The sequence below is a fragment of the Danio rerio genome, chromosome 10 (genome assembly GCF_052040795.2).
Source record: "Danio rerio strain M-AB ecotype USA chromosome 10, GRCz13ab, whole genome shotgun sequence".
NCBI classification, from domain to species: Eukaryota; Metazoa; Chordata; class Actinopteri; order Cypriniformes; family Danionidae; genus Danio; species Danio rerio.
In genome coordinates, this window is record NC_141030.1 from 24,642 (window position 1) to 45,000 (window position 20,359).

General features: G+C 33.9%; 7 long non-coding RNA genes across 11 annotated transcripts in view; 1 reads left to right on the top strand and 6 right to left on the bottom strand.

Annotated features, from left to right (window-relative positions):
- LOC141376272 (uncharacterized) overlaps positions 1-5,713 on the bottom strand; it is a 17,870-nt gene extending 12,157 nt beyond the window's left edge. For all 3 annotated transcript variants that reach the window (XR_015500611.1, XR_015500610.1, XR_015500612.1), the window contains exons 1-4: positions 5,513-5,713; positions 4,898-5,428; positions 4,613-4,798; positions 1,078-1,362 (exon numbers count right to left, since the gene is read on the bottom strand). This is a non-coding gene — a long non-coding RNA (uncharacterized LOC141376272). The remainder of the gene's footprint in view (positions 1-1,077; positions 1,363-4,612; positions 4,799-4,897; positions 5,429-5,512) is intronic.
- On the top strand, positions 5,347-18,116 carry LOC141376273 (uncharacterized). Its single transcript, XR_015500621.1, has 7 exons — positions 5,347-5,444; positions 7,339-7,442; positions 10,380-10,483; positions 10,638-10,803; positions 13,940-14,043; positions 17,694-17,799; positions 17,929-18,116. It is a non-coding gene; the product is annotated as an uncharacterized LOC141376273 (long non-coding RNA).
- LOC147834947 (uncharacterized) lies at positions 7,636-8,299 on the bottom strand. Its single transcript, XR_015500614.1, has 2 exons — positions 8,108-8,299; positions 7,636-8,026 (listed from the first exon to the last, which is right to left on the bottom strand). It is a non-coding gene; the product is annotated as an uncharacterized LOC147834947 (long non-coding RNA).
- On the bottom strand, positions 10,569-14,405 carry LOC147834948 (uncharacterized). The gene is made up of 4 exons (XR_015500620.1): positions 14,369-14,405; positions 14,176-14,281; positions 13,944-14,027; positions 10,569-10,987 (listed from the first exon to the last, which is right to left on the bottom strand). It is a non-coding gene; the product is annotated as an uncharacterized LOC147834948 (long non-coding RNA).
- Positions 11,478-11,990, bottom strand: LOC147834949 (uncharacterized). The gene is made up of 2 exons (XR_015500619.1): positions 11,799-11,990; positions 11,478-11,714 (listed from the first exon to the last, which is right to left on the bottom strand). It is a non-coding gene; the product is annotated as an uncharacterized LOC147834949 (long non-coding RNA).
- LOC147834950 (uncharacterized) lies at positions 14,841-15,355 on the bottom strand. Its single transcript, XR_015500615.1, has 2 exons — positions 15,164-15,355; positions 14,841-15,079 (listed from the first exon to the last, which is right to left on the bottom strand). It is a non-coding gene; the product is annotated as an uncharacterized LOC147834950 (long non-coding RNA).
- Positions 17,201-18,733, bottom strand: LOC141376275 (uncharacterized). 3 transcript variants are annotated; one of them, XR_015500617.1, is made up of 4 exons: positions 18,534-18,733; positions 18,393-18,456; positions 17,862-18,036; positions 17,201-17,783 (listed from the first exon to the last, which is right to left on the bottom strand). It is a non-coding gene; the product is annotated as an uncharacterized LOC141376275 (long non-coding RNA). The 3 variants fall into 3 exon arrangements; XR_015500618.1 differs by lacking the exon at positions 18,393-18,456; XR_015500616.1 differs by lacking the exon at positions 17,201-17,783 and having other exon boundaries at positions 18,009-18,456.
- Positions 18,734-20,359: the final 1,626 nt, after the last annotated feature.

The window sequence follows — 20,359 nt, forward strand, 5'->3', positions numbered from 1 at the left end:
AAGAAGATAAGCGAGAACCAGCATAAGCCAGACAACCAGTATATCTCCATCAGCACATCTTCTAAAAGGATCCGTCTCTGGCTCGGGTCTCAAACTCCATTTATAGAGGGCCGCAGCTCCGCACAGTTTTGCTCCCACCCTAATCTAACACAGCTGATGCCACTAATCAAATTGTTAATTAGTTTTAATTATTTGGATTAGCGTTAGTGTTTTAATTAGGTCTTCTTTGTCTCTCTTTCTTTCGGCATCCTGGGAGAGCTTGGAAAAGTTAATCTTTATTATATTAACATATGCTACTATTATTTAAATATATCAGTAGCAGTGGTAGTATTTTTTTTTTTAGTATTACTAGTATTAACCTTTGTTAGTGTTCACTTGGGCTGTATATAACAAAATAAAGTACTATAAAAGAAATGAAAATTGTGTTGCTGTTTGTTTTTGTAATCTGAAGTATGATGGTTTTTTTCTAAATTAGATTCAAACGGTGCAAAAAGAAACCAAAAGACGCATTTTCCTTTTGTACTGTTGAAGCTAATGTGGAAAAGATTTTCTTTTTGAAAATATATTTTGAAACGTTGATCAAATGATGCATGCTGACTGGACACTCGCAGGCATTATGATGAAGGATGAGATGTTTCCTCATGCAAAAATAAAAATAAATGAAAACTGAAAAAAAGATTTGAGGATTGCTTCTTTGAATTGAGCATATGTGGAGACAAATTACACTGCCACAGATGATCCCTACTTCCCCTGAGCAGAATCTGATCGATAATGCTAATTTTCTGCACACCTGTAAATAACATCAAATTTTGACACAGTAGCAGATTGCATTTGTGACTTTTTAGATTTGTATTTTGTGTGCATGTTGGCTATATTTGCGACTAAAGTCACATGTAAAGAAAACACACACACACACACACTAAAATAAAAAATACATATATTTACGAGATAAACAATCAAAATGCCATGTACTGTCAGGAGTTTAGTTTTTATTTTGTTATTAATATTAACAAGGGATCTTGACTTTGATTGAGAAATTCTTAGGTTGTCAAACAGGTTCATCTGTATAAGGCTTACTCTCCACTCCACATATGCTGCCTTTGATTCACCCTCTCCATGGGATCTGATTGCTCAGGTCAAAATGGCTCCAGGAGGCCATCCAGCTCAACTTCTTTGCTTCTGGTCTGCAATGATCGACTTTAGAGCAGCCAGCTTGGTCTGCGCAGCAGGAATGTCTGTTTTTGTGAAGGCATCTGCTGCTTCTCTCAGGCTTCTGTGGGTCTCATGAATGACAACAAGGTCAAGGTTGCTTCGTTCTGACTTGCTCTGTGTGTGGTGCTGTTGTTGTTGTTTGTTTTGATCCTGCAAATTACAGAAAAGATTTTAATTTAACATGAAGATGCATTTATTTATTTATTTATTTATTTATTTACCTATACTGTTGCATTTTCCAACAGCTCATCAACTGGTATTACTGATCACAAAAACAGCAAGTGTCAAGACCTTGTTTTATTTTAAATGCAGTTTGTGTGTGTGAATAGCATGCAATATATTCATAAAAAATAATCACATCTATGAAAAACCTTGCAAAGATGGAAAAAAAAAAATATATATATATATATATATATATATAGATAGATAGATAGATAGATAGATAGATAGATAGATAGATAGATAGATAGATAGATTTTTTTTCCCATCTTCGCTTTTTTTATTTTATCTTCTTTCTGTTTTGAGTGAGCTTTTAGATAATGTAGTTGAAAAAGTGTGAAAAATCTGGCTCAAACATGTCATCTAACCATAGTACACAAGGGTAAACACACTTACAAATTATCCGAGTCACTTTGGTGCATTTCTCACAACACCATTTACATTTGCACTACAGTTAATGCATTTCTCAAAATAATTAGTCATTTGTACACATCATAGTAGCAGTTTCTCAGTCCTTTAAACTATTTTCTCTGCTCTGCAAAGAGTATATAGTGCTATCTTAAGCACTTTCAGAAAGTGTCACCAAAATCTGACTTTTTTTTTTGTTTGTTTTTTTGTATTTAAAAAAATGTACAGAGTATAATGTCATAATAAAAACATGACAAAGCCATTTGACTACCTTGTTCATAAACAATTGTGTCAGGACATTTCATTTTGATGACACTGATACTTTGATTGAAATGAATACTTGCTTTTGAGGAACCAACTATCCATGTTGAGCATGTGACGCGCTTTTGCAGGTTATCAAGTAGGTTTTGCAGTTTGTACTAATTGTTTTGAGAAATGCGTTAACTGTTGTGCAGACATGCACTAGTGTTGTGAGAAATGCACCAAAGCGGTTGAGAAAAACTGTAATATTGCGTCCACGAGCGCGCGCGCGCGTTGATTATGCATTATGTGGCCATGCATATAAACTAAAAACAGTCATATGAGCGAACAACGATAGTCAGTTACCTTGTTGTCGAATTAGACCGTCAAACAAATTCAAGCAAACAACAGCAACTGTTTGATTGACAGCGTTCCGTCACAAGGCGGGGCTTTAAAGCGCCCTTTAAATACAGTCAATCAACTGTAGCACTTTTCATCTTATGGTATAAGTCCTCAGAGCAAAGAACGAGTGCCTTTTATTTAAGACTCAAAGATGCCGCGGAGTTCTATGGCAGCCTGTTTGTCCATCAAGTCTTTTTATATAATTATTGTAAAATCTCTATAAAGCGATCACAACATAACAAAAGACGCGCTGCCCTCTTGTGGACAGACTTTGAAACGTTCAGACCCAACTTGCAGAGTGCTTTTACTAATGTTGAATAACAATATGCAACTATTTATGTATTTTTATTAATTAAAGTGTTTTATTTTATTCATTTAACAAGTATTTTGTTTATTTTATTATTGTTTTGTACATCTATCCGTGGATTTTATTATTGATCTTCAATTTCATCACAGTTCCTTTTTTTGTCCACCAGAGGGACTCATCTGACAAGTTATCAATGCTAAACCCTCTTAATCATAGACTGTCACATCTGAGCCACTTTCTGACAAATACTGAATCAAACCTTTATGCTGACATTAAATATAAAGATGGTATCAATTTATTTCTTATAGGTGGGAAATAAAATATGAATAATATGTGCAACGACACGATTGACAGTTTTTTGTTGTTTAGGTTATAGGTCAAGGGTCATGTGTGTATGATAGATAGATAGATAGACAGACAGACAGACAGACAGACAGACAGACAGACAGACAGATAGACAGATAGATAGATAGATAGATAGATAGATAGATAGATAGATAGATAGATAGATAGATAGATAGATAGCTTAAAGTGACATGTAAATTCTTCACCAGGTTAATTAGGGTAACTAGGCAGGTCAGGGTAATTACTCAAGTTATTGTATAACGATGGTTTGTTCTGGAGACCATTGAAAAAATATATATTGCTCATAGGAGATAATTAGTGACCTTAAAATTAATTTTAAAATATTATTTATTTAAAACTGCTTTTATTACTGCCCAAATAAAACAAATAAGATATGCAGAAGAAAAAAACCTTATCTGACATACTGTGAACATTCATTTACTCTGTTAAACATCATAGATAATAACACAGAGAAAACCGCAGTTTAGCACCCCCTGTAATGTTCAAAAGGGCTAACGTCATTGCAGATTTTAGCCAGTTCGAACACAGACCATTATCACCCTAGGTACACCAGAGGGCGCCTCTTCATCTACGGATCTACAGGTACGTAGCTTAAATGTAGACGAATGGATTGATCCTTCCGGTTGTCGATTCAGTTGAGAAAATAATATCTAATGTTTGTACATTCTGCCATATAAATGAAGAGACTTTATTTCACTCTTTCTATTGGTTGGACCCAGGTTAAACATCTCTGGTATAACATTATCTTTATTTATTTAAACGTGATTTAAAGTTGTCTGTAATATACACACACACACACACACATCTGTATTTCTCGAGTCTGCTCTCGATCTTGTTGTACATTTGTGTTACACTGAAAATGTCTTTACTCAAATAAGTTACAAAAACAATTCCTATATTTAATACTTGTTGAAATTTCGAACAATATCGAGTCTTTTAAGCCTATTTATAAGAATAATAGGTTTCTTAAAGCTCATGTTAATCTTTTTTCTTAATGATTGCGTCTTTGATAAGTTTCTCTTTATTTGTGGTTATTGTATTTTGATATTGTATATTGAGAGAGAGGGAGAGAGATTTAAAAAAAATAAAAGAACACACACAGTATTCAGAACGAGTATAAATTTATTAATTTCCATTTTTACACTGAAAAATTATTCAAAGATGATTCCTTGGATTAACAAATTTTTACGTTAAGTGGTTGTAAACAATTTAGACTGAATTTAAACAGACAAATTAAGTTGAACATTATTAAAGTTTAATTTGTTTGTTTAAATTCAACAAAAAAAAAAAAAAAAAAAAAAAAAGACTCAAAACCTCACAACCCCTGAAACACATCACACCGTCAGGTTGTCGTTTTCTCAATTCGAACCACTTTAAATGTTTTTTTTTTGTTTTAAAGACACCTCAGAACACCAACACACAATCAAACCAAATACACAAAACAAGTAGAACTTTTACCATTTTTTTTTCACCAAATTCTGCAGTCTCGTACGTTCCCTGTTTTGCAAAATTCTGCTGTGCCTTTGATGCAAATCTTCATTTCTTTGTCTCAGGTACCTGTCTGGCACACAGTCCTCGGTCCACACATGCCCATCGAACTCCTTACGCCTTCAATAGGGATGCGTCACTCTCTCCAGGTTACTTCTGGTAGAAATAACAGGTATTTGTTTTGTGATTACTAGAGTTTTGTAAAAAATAAAATAAAAAAAAATGTTAATATGTAAAGAGGGGTTCAGTTCTCACCAGTAACAAGCAGATTGTCCATCATGAAGTTTAAAAAAAAAAAAAAAAAAAAGGCTGGACTTCAGCCCCACTGTTCCTTTCCAGCCTCTCCCTCAGTCCCTGCAGCTGTTGCCCTTGGTCCGCAACAAGCGTTTTAAGCAAGGTCAGCTCTGCCACATCCGTCCATTGCGTTCTCTGCTGCTTCCTGTAGCACCCTGGTGTCCTGTTGTAAGAATTATAATTGTTTATTAAAGGTGCAGTAAGCGATTGCCTTCAGAAACAGTTTTTGTTGTGCTGGTAGGAAGTATCTTGCAGAATAGAGAACTGGAAAGACGTTAGAATTTAGTGGAAAATATAAAAAGTTTATAAGGTCAACTTGTTTTGTATATTTGGTGTGATGGTTTTTTTTTAATGCATTTCAGGGGTTCTGAGTCTTAATTTAGTGTATAATTGAATTTTTATGTTTTTTTCAGCTAGACTTCTGACAAACACACACAGTCCTTCGTCCACACATCTCCTTCCGACTTCACCATGGATGCATCCCTCTTAGGTCTGATGGAAATAACAGGTATTTGTGTTTAGCAACTGACCACCATTTTGAGACAGTGTTAGGGTGTAAATTGGTTCAGGTCTCACCTTTTGACTGATCAGATGTTGCATCATGAAGTTGAGCAAAACTTTAATAGGTGGTCGTAGGTGGCAGCCATCTTTTGCACTTCATCCTCACTGTTCCTGTCACATGCCTGTCCCTCAGTTCCTGCAAGAAGACAAGCGAGAACCAGCATAAGCCAGACAACCAGTATATCACCACCAGCACATCTTATAAAAGGATTCATCTCTGGCTCGGGTCTCAAACTCAATTTATAGAAGGCCGCAGCTCTGCACAGTTTTGCCCCCGCCCAAATTTAACACAGCTGATGAATCCAATCAAATTGTTAACCATTTTTAATTATTTGGATTAGCTGTGTTTAATTAGGGCTTCTTCGTCCCTCTTTCTTTCCTCATCCTGGTAGAGCTTGGAAAAGTACAACTTTTAAGTTCATTAATATATTATGCTACTATTATTTAAATATATTAGTAGCAGTGGGAGTATGTATTTTAATTACTAGTATTAACATTTGTTAGTATTCACTTAGGCTGTATATATATATATATATATATATATATATATATCAACATAAACAAATTAAAAAAAATTGAAAGTTGTGTTTGCAAAATACAGAAAAGGTTTTAATTTAACATGAAAATGCATTTTTTTATTTCTACTGTTGCTTTTTCCAACAGCTCATCAACTGGTATGATTGATCACAAAAACAGCTAGTGTCAAGACCTTGTTTTTATTTTAAATGCAGCAAGATACAGTGTGTGTGACAATGGCATGCAATAGTTATAGAAAAAAGAAAAAAGAAAAAAAACACACTATGAAAAACCTCACGAAGATGAATTAAATATATACATACAAAATGTGCTGCCGTTTTGTGGACAATCTTTGAAACGTTCAGACCCAATTGGCAGAGTGCTTTTACTAATATAGTATAAACATATGTAACCATTTATATATTTTTTATTAAGTAATTTGTTTTATTTTATTAAACAGTTGGTTTATTCTAAAAAAAAAAAAATAATAAAAAAAAAATAAAAAAAGGTTGGTGAGCCATGATTTAGACATTAACACACTTGCCCAGACTCTCTGCCTGAATATAAACATGAAAGTGTGACAGTCCCTGTAAACTGCACAATGCACCACTCTGGCAACAAAAGTTTAATACTCAATTCCAGTCTCAGCAGTGCACAGGAACATTAATAGAAAAAGCGTAATGATAAATGTGAATAAAACTTGTATGCATGTATATATGATATGCAATTGTGTTTGCAGTATTATGCTGCGAGTATTAACACTACAGTATGTGACGGCAAGCAGTTGACCGTTGGTGACTGCTCCGTTAACTGGACACTTTAACTGGCAACAGTGTTCCCAGTTAATCATGGTAACCAAACCATTCACAGTGACTAGTTTCCCAGTGTTCAAAGTATAGAGAGATTTTTACAAAGTAAATAAAGAGAACAAACAAAGCATTTAGAACAATTATAAAATGTTTATTAGGTTTCATTCTTACACTGGAAAAAAAAATAAAAAAAATTTCAAAGATGCAATGGATTTACAATTTTTTATTTTACGTCAAGTGGTTGTAAACAATTTAGGCTGAATTTAAAACAAAAGTGGAACATTATTAAAATTTAATTTGTTTAAATTCAACACAAATAAATAGTTTGCAACAGTTCTGAATGCAACACTTAACTCAAGGCCTCTCAGAACACCCCAACACACATCACACCAAATACACAAAACATGTAAACCTTTTACAATTTTTTAAACTAAATTCTGAAGTCTCATAGGTTCTGTTCTGCAAAATCCTGCTGTGCCTTTCTTTGATGTAAATCTTAATTTTTTTTTGTCTCAGGTACCTGTCTGGCACAGTCCTGTCCACACAGCTCGCCTAACTCCTTCCGCCTTCAATAGGGATGAGTCACTCTCCAGGTTACTTGGGTCTGGTGGAAATAACAGGTATTTGTTTAGCAAGAAGTACCGTTTTGTAAAAAAAAAAAAAAAAAAAAAGATTTAAAGGGGTTCAGTTCTCACCAATAGCAAGCAGATTGTCCATCATGAAGTACAGCCTAGATCGTCAGGATCAGTATTCTCAGATCAAAGGACTTCAAGAAGCGGTCAAGCTGTTTCTCATTTTTTATCTCTTTTAAAGCATGGTGTCATCCCCTGAAGTTGAAGGCATCTCGAGAGAGAGGGAGAGATTTAAAAAAAAAAAAAAAAAAAAAAAAAAAAGGCACAAACATAATTTTAAAAAATTATAACAGTTTATAAAAGTTGCAGTAGTAGGAAGTCTCTTGCAGAAAAGAGAACTAGAAAGACTTCAGAATTTAGTGGAAAATCTGAAAAGAAAAAAAAAAAAGTTTACATCAACCAGTTTTGTACATTTGGTGTGATTGGGGCAGTAGTTGAAGCATTTCAGGGGTTCTGAGTCCTCATTTAGTGTATAATTTAGTATTTTTTTTTTTAATTCAGCTAGAATTCTGACACACAGTCCCATCATCACATCTCCTTCCACCTTCACCATGGACGCATCCCTCTTAGGTCTGATGGAAATAACAGGCATTCGTGTTTAGCAATTGACCGCCATATTAAGAGTGTTAATTGTAAAGTGGTTGAGGTCTCACCTTTTGACTGATCAGACATTGCATCATGAAGTTAAGGAAAAACTGAATAGGTGGTGGTCGTAGGTGGCAGCCATCTCTTGCACTTCAGCCTCACATGCCTGTCCCTCAGTTCCTGCAAGAAGACAAGCGAGAACCAGCATTAGTCAGACAACCAGTATTTCTCCATCAGCACATCTTCTAAAAGCATTAATCTCTGGCTCGGGTCTCAAACTCAATTTATAGAAGGCCGCAGCTCTGCACAGTTTTGCTCCCGCCCAAATTGAACACAGCTGATGCCACCAATCAAATTGTTAACTATTTTTAATTATTTGGATCAGCTGTGTTTTAATTAGGGCTTCTTCGTCCCTCTTTCTTTCTTTATTCTAGGGGAGCTTGGAAAAGTACAACCTTTTAGTATATTAACATATTGTGCTACTAATATTTAAATATATTAGTAGCAGTGGTAGTATGTTTTATAACTAGAATTAACTTTTTTTTAGTATTCACTAGTATATTATTTGATTTATATGTTTATTGTTTTTGTAATCTGAAGTATGATGGCTTTTCCTAAATTAGATTCAAACGTTGCAAAAAGAAACCAAAAGACGCATTTTCCTTTTGTACTGTTGAAGCTAATGTGGAAAAGATTTTCTTTTTGAAAATATATTTTGAAACGTTGATCAAATGATGCATGCTGACTGGACACTCACAGGCATTATGATGAAGGATGAGATGTTTCCTCATGCAAAAATAAAAATAAATGAAAACTGAAAAAAAGATTTGAGGATTGCTTCTTTGAATTGAGCATATGTGGAGACAAATTACACTGCCACAGATGATCCCTACTTCCCCTGAGCAGAAGCTGATCGATAATGCTAATTTTCTGCACACCTGTAAATAACATAAAAGTTTTACACAGTAGCAGACTTTTTTTAGATTTGTATGTCTGTATGTGCATGTTGGCTATATTTGCGACTAAAGTCACATGTAAAGAAAACACGCACACACTAAAATGAAAAAATATTTACAAGATAAACAAACAAAACGCCATGTACTGTCAGGAGTTGGGTTTTGATTTTATTAATATTACCGTGTGATCTTGACTTTGAATTGAGTTGCTCTGAGTGTTGTTGTTTGTTTTGATCCTGAAAAATGCAGAAAAGATTTTAATTTAACATGAAGATGCATTTATTTATTTATTTACTTCTGCTGTTGCATTTTCCAACAGCTCATCAACTGCAATTACTGATCACAAAAACAGCAAGTGGTGTCAAAGCCTTGTTTTGTTTTAAATGCAGCAAGATACATTATGTGTGTATATATATATATATTGTAAAATCTCTATGAAGCTATCACAACATAGCAAATGACGTGCTGCCCTCTTGTGGACAATCTTTGAAACGTTCAGACCCAACTGACAGAGTGCTTTTACTAAGGTTGTATAAATATAGGCAAATATTTCATATATTTATATTAATTAATTAGTTTTATTTTATTAAATAAACAATTAATTTGTTCATTTTATTATCGTTTTGTACATCTATCCTTGGATTTTATTATTGATCTTCAATTTCATCACAGTTCCTTTTTTTGTCCACCAGAGGGACTCATTTGACAAGTTATCAATGATAAACCCTTTTACTCACAGACTGTCACATCAGAGCCACTTTGACAAATACGGAATTAAACCATTCACAGTGAATAGTATCCCAGTGTTCAAAGTATAGAGAGAGATTTTTAAAAAGTAAATAAAAGAACAAACACAGCATTTAGAACAATTATAAAATGTTTATTAGGTTTCATTCTTACACTGGAAAAAAATTTCAAAGATGCAATGGATTTAAAAAAAAAAAAAAAAAAAATTACGTCAAGTGGTTGTAAACAATTTAGGCTGAATTTAAACAAAATAAGTGGAATATTATTAAAATTTAATTTGTTTAAATTCAACACAAATAAATAGTTTGCAACAGTTCTGAATGCAACACTTAGTGCTGCCATTTTAAGCTCGTTTCTCAATCCGAACTATTTCAAATGTTTAAAAATAAGGACTCAAAACCCCTAAAACACATCCTCAGCTTGTCGTTCTCAATTCAAACTACTTTAAAAAAAAAAAAAAAAAAAAAAAAACCTCAAGGCCTCTCAGAACACCCAACACACATAAATCACACCAAATACACAAAACATGTAAACCTTTTACAATTTTTTTTTAAACTAAATTCTGAAGTCTCATAGGTTCTGTTCTGCAAAATCCTGCTGTGCCTTTCTTTGATGTAAATCTTAATTTTTGTCTCAGGTACCTGTCTGGCACAGTCCTGTCCACACAGCTCGCCTAACTCCTTCCGCCTTCAATAGGGATGAGTCACTCCCCAGGTTACCTGGGTCTGGTGGAAATAACAGGTATTTGTTTTGCAATTACTACCGTTTCATAAAACTTGTTAAGATTTAAAGGGGTTCAGTTCTTACCAGTAACGAGCAGATTGTCATTTTAAAAAAAAAAAAAAAAAAAAAAAAAAAAAAAAGCCTTGCCTTCAGCCCCACTGTTCCTTTCCAGCCTCTCCCTCAGTTCCTGCAGCTGTTGCTCTTGGTCCGCAACAAGCGTTTTAAGCGAGGCCAGCTCTGCCTTCAAGGCAGCCACATCTCCGTCCATTGCTTTCTCTGCTGCTTCCTGGAGAACCCTGGTGTCCTGCTGTAGCTTGGAGAGCTCCTCGACGGCAAAGGTTTCCAATGTCTTAAGTTTGACTTCCACTGTTTCCCCAAGGGAAAGGTCCAGCTCTTCATCAGATAAGTAGATCCTCAGGATCAGTCTTGTCAGACCAAAAGAACTTCAAGAAGCGGTCAAGCTGTTTCTCATTTTCTCATCTCTTTTAAGCGTGGTGTCATCCCATAAAGTTGAAGGCATCTCTTGAGAGAGAAGGAGAGAGAGAGAGAGAGAGAGAGAGAGAGATTAAAAAAAAAAAAAAACACAAACATAATTGAAAAAAAAAAAAAAAAAAAAAAAAATCAACAGTTTATTAAAGTTGCAGTAGGCGATTGTCTTTAGAAACAGACTTCCTACCACCACAGCAAAAACTCTTGCAGAAAGGAGAACTGGAAAGACTTCAGAATTTAGTGGAAAATCATGCAAAAATATTGGGAAAAAAAAAAGTTTAGACTCAGACTCAGCTTTATTATCCCGTTAGGGAAACTAAAAATTGCAACAAGGTACCATAACAGGCGAAGTTCCATGTACACATTTAAAAAAAACAAAACAAAAAAAAAAACTACTACACGACATCCATATATATATATATATATATATATATATATATATATATATATATATATATATATATATATATATATATCAGTATATAGAAACATCCCCCTCACCCCTGGATTCATTTAATGACCTAATGGCCACCATTATAAAAGAATTTCTGGTTCTATTTGTCATGCAAATAAAGTTCAACCCGTTTTGTACATTTGGTGTGATTGGGGCAGTTGTTGATGCGTTTCAGGGGTTCTGAGTCCTCATTTAGTGTATAATTTAGTATTTTTTTATTCAGCTAGAATTCCGACACACACAGTCCTCTGTCATGACATCTCCTTCCGCCTTAGCCATGGACACATCCCTCAAGGTTACTTAGGTCTGATGGAAATAACAGGTATTTGTGTTTAGCAACTGACCACCATTTTGTGGAAATGTTATGGTGTAAAGTGGTTCAGGTCTCACCTTTTGACTGATCAGACATTGCATCATGAAGTTAAGGAAAAACTGAATAGGTGGTGGTCGTAGGTGGCAGCCATCTCTTGCACTTCAGCCTCACATGCCTGTCCCTCAGTTCCTGCAAGAAGACAAGCGAGAACCAGCATTAGTCAGACAACCAGTATTTCTCCATCAGCACATCTTCTAAAAGCATTAATCTCTGGCTCGGGTCTCAAACTCAATTTATAGAGGGCCGCAGCTCTGCACAGTTTTGCTCCCGCCCAAATTGAACACAGCTGATGCCACCAATCAAATTGTTAATTATTTTTAATTATTTTTAATTATTTGGATTAGCTGTGTTTTAATTAGGGCTTCTTTTTGTTTCTTTTTGATTATTTTTGTAATCTGAAGTATGATGGCTTTTCCTAAATTAGATTCAAATGGTGCAAAAAGAAACCAAAAGACGCATTTTCCTTTTGTACTGTTGAAGCTAATGTGGAAAAGATTTTCTTTTTGAAAATATATTTTGAAACGTTGATCAAATGATGCATGCTGACTGGACACTCACAGGCATTATGATGAAGGATGAGATGTTTCCTCATGCAAAAATAAATGAAAACTGAAAAAAAGATTTGAGGATTGCTTCTTTGAATTGAGCATATGTGGAGACAAATTACACTGCCACAGATGATCCCTACTTCCCCTGAGCAGAAGCTGATCGATAATGCTAATTTTCTGCACACCTGTAAATAACATAAAAGTTTTACACAGTAGCAGATTGCATTTGTGACTTTTTTTAGATTTGTATGGCTGTGTGTGCATGTTGGCTATATTTGCGACTAAAGTCACATGTAAAGAAAACACGCACACACTAAAATGAAAAAATATTTACAAGATAAACAAACAAAACGCCATGTACTGTCAGGAGTTGGGTTTTGATTTTATTAATATTACCGTGTGAACTTGACTTTGAATTGAGTTGCTCTGAGTGTTGTTGTTTGTTTTGATCCTGAAAAATGCAGAAAAGATTTTAATTTAACATGAAGATGCATTTATTTATTTATTTACTTCTGCTGTTGCATTTTCCAACAGCTCATCAACTGCAATTACTGATCACAAAAACAGCAAGTGGTGTCAAAGCCTTGTTTTGTTTTAAATGCAGCAAGATACATTATGTGTGTATATATATATATATATTGTAAAATCTCTATGAAGCTATCACAACATAGCAAATGACGTGCTGCCCTCTTGTGGACAATCTTTGAAACGTTCAGACCCAACTGACAGAGTGCTTTTACTAAGGTTGTATAAATATAGGCAAATATTTCATATATTTATATTAATTAATTAGTTTTATTTTATTAAATAAACAATTAATTTGTTCATTTTATTATCGTTTTGTACATCTATCCTTGGATTTTATTATTGATCTTCAATTTCATCACAGTTCCTTTTTTTGTCCACCAGAGGGACTCATTTGACAAGTTATCAATGATAAACCCTTTTACTCACAGACTGTCACATCAGAGCCACTTTGACAAATACGGAATTAAACCATTCACAGTGAATAGTATCCCAGTGTTCAAAGTATAGAGAGAGATTTTTAAAAAGTAAATAAAAGAACAAACACAGCATTTAGAACAATTATAAAATGTTTATTAGGTTTCATTCTTACACTGGAAAAAAATGTCAAAGATGCAATGGATTTAAAAAAAAAAAAAAAAAAAAAAAAAAAATTACGTCAAGTGGTTGTAAACAATTTAGGCTGAATTTAAACAAAATAAGTGGAACATTATTAAAATTTAATTTGTTTAAATTCAACACAAATAAATAGTTTGCAACAGTTCTGAATGCAACACTTAGTGCTGCCATTTTAAGCTCGTTTCTCAATCCGAACCATTTCAAATGTTTAAAAATAAGGACTCAAAACCCCTGAAACACATCCTCAGCTTGTCGTTCTCAATTCAAACTACTTTTAAAAAAAAAAAAAAAAAAAAAAAAAAACTCAAGGCCTCTCAGAACACCCAACACACATAAATCACACCAAATACACAAAACATGTAAACCTTTTACAATTTTTTTTAAACTAAATTCTGAAGTCTCATAGGTTCTGTTCTGCAAAATCCTGCTGTGCCTTTCTTTGATGTAAATCTTAATTTTTGTCTCAGGTACCTGTCTGGCACAGTCCTGTCCACACAGCTCGCCTAACTCCTTCCGCCTTCAATAGGGATGAGTCACTCTCCAGGTTACCTGGGTCTGGTGGAAATAACAGGTATTTGTTTTGCAATTACTACCGTTTCATAAAACTTGTTAGGATTTAAAGGGGTTCAGTTCTTACCAGTAACGAGCAGATTGTCATTTTTAAAAAAAAAAAAAAGAAAAAAAAAAAAAAAAAAAGCCTTGCCTTCAGCCCCACTGTTCCTTTCCAGCCTCTCCCTCAGTTCCTGCAGCAAAGGTTTCCAATGTCTTAAGTTTGACTTCCACTGTTTCCTCAAGGGAAAGGTCCAGCTCTTCATCAGATAAGTAGATCTTCAGGATCAGTCTTATCAGACCAAAAGAACTTCAAGAAGCGGTCAAGCTGTTTCTCATTTTCTCACCTCTTTTAAGCGTGGTGTCATCCCCTAAAGTTGACGCATCTCTTGAGACAGAAGGAGAGAGAGAGATTAAAAAAAAAAAAAAAAAAAAAAAAAAAAACAGTTTATTAAAGTTGCAGTAGGCGATTGTCTTTAGAAACAGACTTCCTACCACCACAGCAAAAACTCTTGCAGAAAGGAGAACTGGAAAGACTTCAGAATTTAGTGGAAAATCATGCAAAAATATTGGGAAAAAAAAAAGTTTAGACTCAGACTCAGCTTTATTATCCCGTTAGGGAAACTAAAAATTGCAACAAGGTACCATAACAGGCGAAGTTCCATGTACACATTTAAAAAAAACAAAAAAAAAAAAAAATTACTACACGACATCCATATATATATATATATATATATATATATATATATATATATATATATATATATATATATCAGTATATAGAAACATCCCCCTCACCCCTGGATTCATTTAATGACCTAATGGCCACCATTATAAAAGAATTTCTGGTTCTATTTGTCATGCAAATAAAGTTCAACCCGTTTTGTACATTTGGTGTGATTGGGGCAGTTGTTGATGCGTTTCAGGGGTTCTGAGTCCTCATTTAGTGTATAATTTAGTATTTTTTTTATTCAGCTAGAATTCCGACACACACAGTCCTCTGTCATGACATCTCCTTCCGCCTTAGCCATGGACACATCCCTCAAGGTTACTTAGGTCTGATGGAAATAACAGGTATTTGTGTTTAGCAACTGACCACCATTTTGTGGAAATGTTATGGTGTAAAGTGGTTCAGGTCTCACCTTTTGACTGATCAGACATTGCATCATGAAGTTAAGGAAAAACTGAATAGGTGGTGGTCGTAGGTGGCAGCCATCTCTTGCACTTCAGCCTCACATGCCTGTCCCTCAGTTCCTGCAAGAAGACAAGCGAGAACCAGCATTAGTCAGACAACCAGTATTTCTCCATCAGCACATCTTCTAAAAGCATTAATCTCTGGCTCGGGTCTCAAACTCAATTTATAGAAGGCCGCAGCTATGCACAGTTTTGCTCCCGCCTAAATTGAACACAGCTGATGCCACCAATCAAATTGTTAATTATTTTTAATTATTTGGATTAGCTGTGTTTTAATTAGGGCTTCTTTTTGTTTCTTTTTGATTATTTTTGTAATCTGAAGTATGATGGCTTTTCCTAAATTAGATTCAAACGGTGCAAAAAGAAACCAAAAGACGCATTTTCCTTTTGTACTGTTGAAGCTAATGTGGAAAAGATTTTCTTTTTGAAAATATATTTTGAAACGTTGATCAAATGATGCATGCTGACTGGACACTCACAGGCATTATGATGAAGGATGAGATGTTTCCTCATGCAAAAATAAATGAAAACTGAAAAAAAGATTTGAGGATTGCTTCTTTGAATTGAGCATATGTGGAGACAAATTACACTGCCACAGATGATCCCTACTTCCCCTGAGCAGAAGCTGATCGATAATGCTAATTTTCTGCACACCTGTAAATAACATCAAATTTTCACACAGTAGCAGATTGCATTTGTGACTTTTTTAGATTTGTGTATGTGTGTGTGTGTGTGCGCATGCATGTTGGCTATATTTGCAACTAAAGTCACATGTAACCAAAACACACACACACACACACTAAAATAAAAAGATATATATATATTTACGAGATAAACAATCAAAACGCCATGTACTGTCAGGAGTTTAGTTTTTATTTTATTATTAATATTAACAAGTGATCTTGACTTTGATTGAGAAATTCTTAGGTTGTCAAACAGGTTCATCTGTATAAGGCTTACTCTCCACTCCACATATGCTGCCTTTGATTCACCCTCTCCATGGGATCTGATTGCTCAGGTCAAAATGGCTCCAGGAGGCCATCCAGCTCAACTTCTTTGCTTCTGGTCTGCAATGATCGACTTTAGAGCAGCCAGCTTTGTCTGCGCAGCAGGAATGTCTGTTTTTGTAAAGGCATCTGATGCTTCTCTAAGGCTTCTATGGGTGTCATGAATGGTCAAGGTTGCTTCGTTCTGATTTGCTCTGGGTGTGGTGTTGTTGTTTGTTTTGATCTTGCAAATTACAGAAAAGATTTTAATTTAACATGAAGATACATTTATGTACTTCTACTGTTGCATTTTCCAGCAGCTCATCGACTGGCATTACTGATCACAAAAACAGCAAGTGTCAAGGCATTGTTTTATTTTAAATTCAGTAAGATACACTTTGTGTGTGAGAGATAATGGCATGCAATATATTTATATATATATATATATATATATATATATAAAAAAAAAAAGTCACATCTATTATTAAAAAAAAAAAAAAAAAAAAAAACTCACGAAGATATATATATATAAATAAATAAATGGAAAAAGGTTGGTGAGCCATGATTTAGACATTAAACACACTTGCACAGAGTCTCTGCCTGAATCTAAACATGAAAGTGTGACCGATCATCTAAACTGCACAATGCATCATTCTGGCAACAAAGTAGTTTAATACAGATTTTAAAAACAATAAATAAATACTCAATTCCACTCTCAGCAGTGCACAGAAACTTTAATAGAAAAAGCATGATGATAAAAATGTTAATAAAATTACATACACACAAAATTGTGTTTGCAGTATTAACACTACAGTACATGACAGCAAGCAGCTCCCAGTTAGTGACCGCTCTGTTAACTGGACAGTCAAATTAACTGGCAACAGTGTTCCCAGTTAATCATGGTAACCAAACCATTCACAGTGACTAGTATCCCAGTGTTTAAAGTATACATGGAGATTTAAAAAGAAAAAGAGAAGAAGAAGAACTACAAAGACAATATTTAGAACAATTATAAATATTTATTAAGTTTCATTCTTACACTGAAAATTATATTCAAAGATGATTCCTTTAACTTTTTTTACGTTAAGTGGTTGTAAACAATTTAGCCCGAATTTAAACAGACAAATTAAGTTGAACATTATTAAGTTTAATTTGTTTGTTTAAATTCAACACAAGTAAATTGTTTGCAACAGTTCAGCATTAAACACTTTTCAGTGTACTAGTGCTGCTCAGAACCCCTGAAAAACACAACACACCCTCAGCTTGTCGTTTTCTCAATTCGAAATATTTTAAATGTTTAAAAAAAAAAAAATAAATTAAAAAAAAAAAAAAACTCAAGACCTCTCAGAACGCCCCAACACACAATCACACCAAATACACAAAACATGTAAACCTTTGACGATTTTTTTGTACCTAAATTTTGAAGTCTCATACGTTCCCTGTTTTGCAAAATTTTGTGCCTTTCTTTGATGTAAATCTTCTTTTGTCTCAGGTAGCTGTCTGGCACACAGAGCTGTCCACACAGCCAGTCTAACTCCTTCCGCCTTCAATAGGGATGCGTCACTCTCCAGGTTACTTGGGTCTGGTGGAAAGAACAGGTATGCGTTTTGCGATTATACTGTTTTGTAAAAAGTGTTACGTAAAGGGGTTCAGTTCTCACCAATATAGAGCAAATAGTCCATGATGAAGTTAAAAAACGCCTGCTGTCTCATTCATTCTGCCATCAGGATCAGTCTTCTCAGTCCAAAACTACTTCAAGAGGCTGTCAAGCTCCCTCATCTCTCTCTTTGTAACCCCCTGAAGTTGAAGTCATCCCCTGAAGTTGAAGTCATCCCCTGAGAGAGAGAGAGAGAGAGAGAGAGAGAGAGAGAGAGAGAGAGAGAGAGAGAGAGATTTTAAAAAGAGGACAAAACAATTTTGAAAACAATAATTGTTAAAGTTGCAGTAGGCAGTTGTCTTGAGAAACAGTTTTTGTTGTGCTGGTAGGAAGTCTCGTGCAAAAAAAAAAAAAAAAAAAACTGGAAAGACTTCAGAATTTAGTGGAAAATGTGAAAAGTTTAGGTCAACCTGTTTTGTATATTTGGTGTGATTGGGGCGGTTATTTATGCGTTTCAGGGGTTCTGAGTCCTCATTTAGTGTATAATTTAGTTTTTTTTATTTTATTTAATTTAGCTAGAATTCTGACACACACGGTCTTCTGTCATCACATCTCCTTCCGCCTTAGCCATGGACACATCCCTCAAGGTTACTTAGGTCTGATGGAAATAACAGGTATTTGTGTTTAGCAACTGACCACCATTTTGAGTAAGGTGTAAATTGGTTCAGGTCTCACCTTTGACTGATCAGATGTTACATCATGAAGCTAAGCAAAAATTGAATAGGTGGTCGTAGGTGGCAGCCATCTCTTGCACTTCATCCTCACTGTTCCTGTTACATGCCTTTCCCTCAGTTCCTGCAAGAAGAGAAGTGTGAAACAGCATTAGTCAGACAACCAGTATTTCTCCATCAGCACATCTTCTAAAAGGATTCATCTCTGGCTCGGGTCTCAAGCTCAATTTATAGAGGGCCGCAGCTCTGCACAGTTTTGATCCCGCCCAAATTGAACACAGCTGATGCAACCAATCAAATTGGTAACTATTTTTGATTGTTTGTATCAGCTGTGTTTTAGTTAGGGCTTCTTCGTCCCTCTTTCTTTCCTCATCCTAGGAGAGCTTGGAAAAGTACAACTTTTTAGTATATTAACATATTATGCTACTATTATTTAAATATATTAGTAGCAGTGATAGTGTGTTTTATTACTAGTATTAAACTTTGTTGGTATTCACATAGTCTGTATCTAACTACATAAACTACTTTAAAAGAAATGAAAGTGTTTTTTTTTATTTTTTTATCTGAAGTATGATGGCTTTTCCTAAATTACATTCAAACGGTACATTTCCAGTGGAGGTTATTATCAGGGATATGTAACTGCACAGATATGATTCAATAAAGGACACTTACTGCATGGATGGATGGATGAACAGACTATATATATTTATATAATTAATATTTATAATTTATAATTGAATGTATATAATTTATATATATATAAATTGTGTGTATTTATATATATATATAAATACACACACACACATGTATATATATATATATATATATATATATATATATATATATATATATACACACACACACACACACACACACGTATATATTTTTTAATTTATTTTTAAAATCTTTTTTATAATATTTTTTAATCTTTTTTTTTAAACTACTTTTATTCTCCCCAAAATAAAAAAAAACAAGACTTTCTCCAGAAGAAAAAAATATCAGACACACTGTGACAGTATCAGACAGATATTAATTTGCTCTTTTAAACATCATATCTGATTAAAACACAGAGGTAAATGAAAATTAGCGCCCTCTATGCTGTTCGAACCTGCTATGGTATTGCACTTTTTAGCCATTTCGAACACATGCCATATCCCCTTTTGTACACTAGAGGGGGCAATTTAATCAACATTTCCAGTTGGGGTTATTATCAGGGATATGTAACTGCACAGATATGATTCAATAAAGGACACTTACTGCATGGATGGATGGATGAACAGACTATATATATTTATATAATTATAATTTATATAATTTATATTTTTTAATTTATAATTAAATGTATATAATTTATATATATATATATATATATATATATATATATATATATATATATATATATATATATATATATATATATATATATATATATATATATATATATATATATACACACACACACACTTACACACACACACGTATATATTTTTTTATTTATTTTTAAATCTTTTTTTTAAGACTTTATTTCATTTATTTTATTGGTTGCACCCAGGGTAAACATCTCTGGTATAACATTAGCTTTATTTTTTTAAACGTGACTTAAAGTTGTCTATATAAATATATATATATATATATATATATATATATATATATATATATATATATATACATTATTTGTGTTACACTGAAAATTTCTTTACTCAAAAATAAGTTACAAAAACAATTCCTATATTTTAAACTTGTTGAAATTTGGCTATCTGCCTGAATCTAATTATGAAAGTGTGACGGCCCATTTAAACCGCACAATGCACCACTCTGGCAACAAAGTAG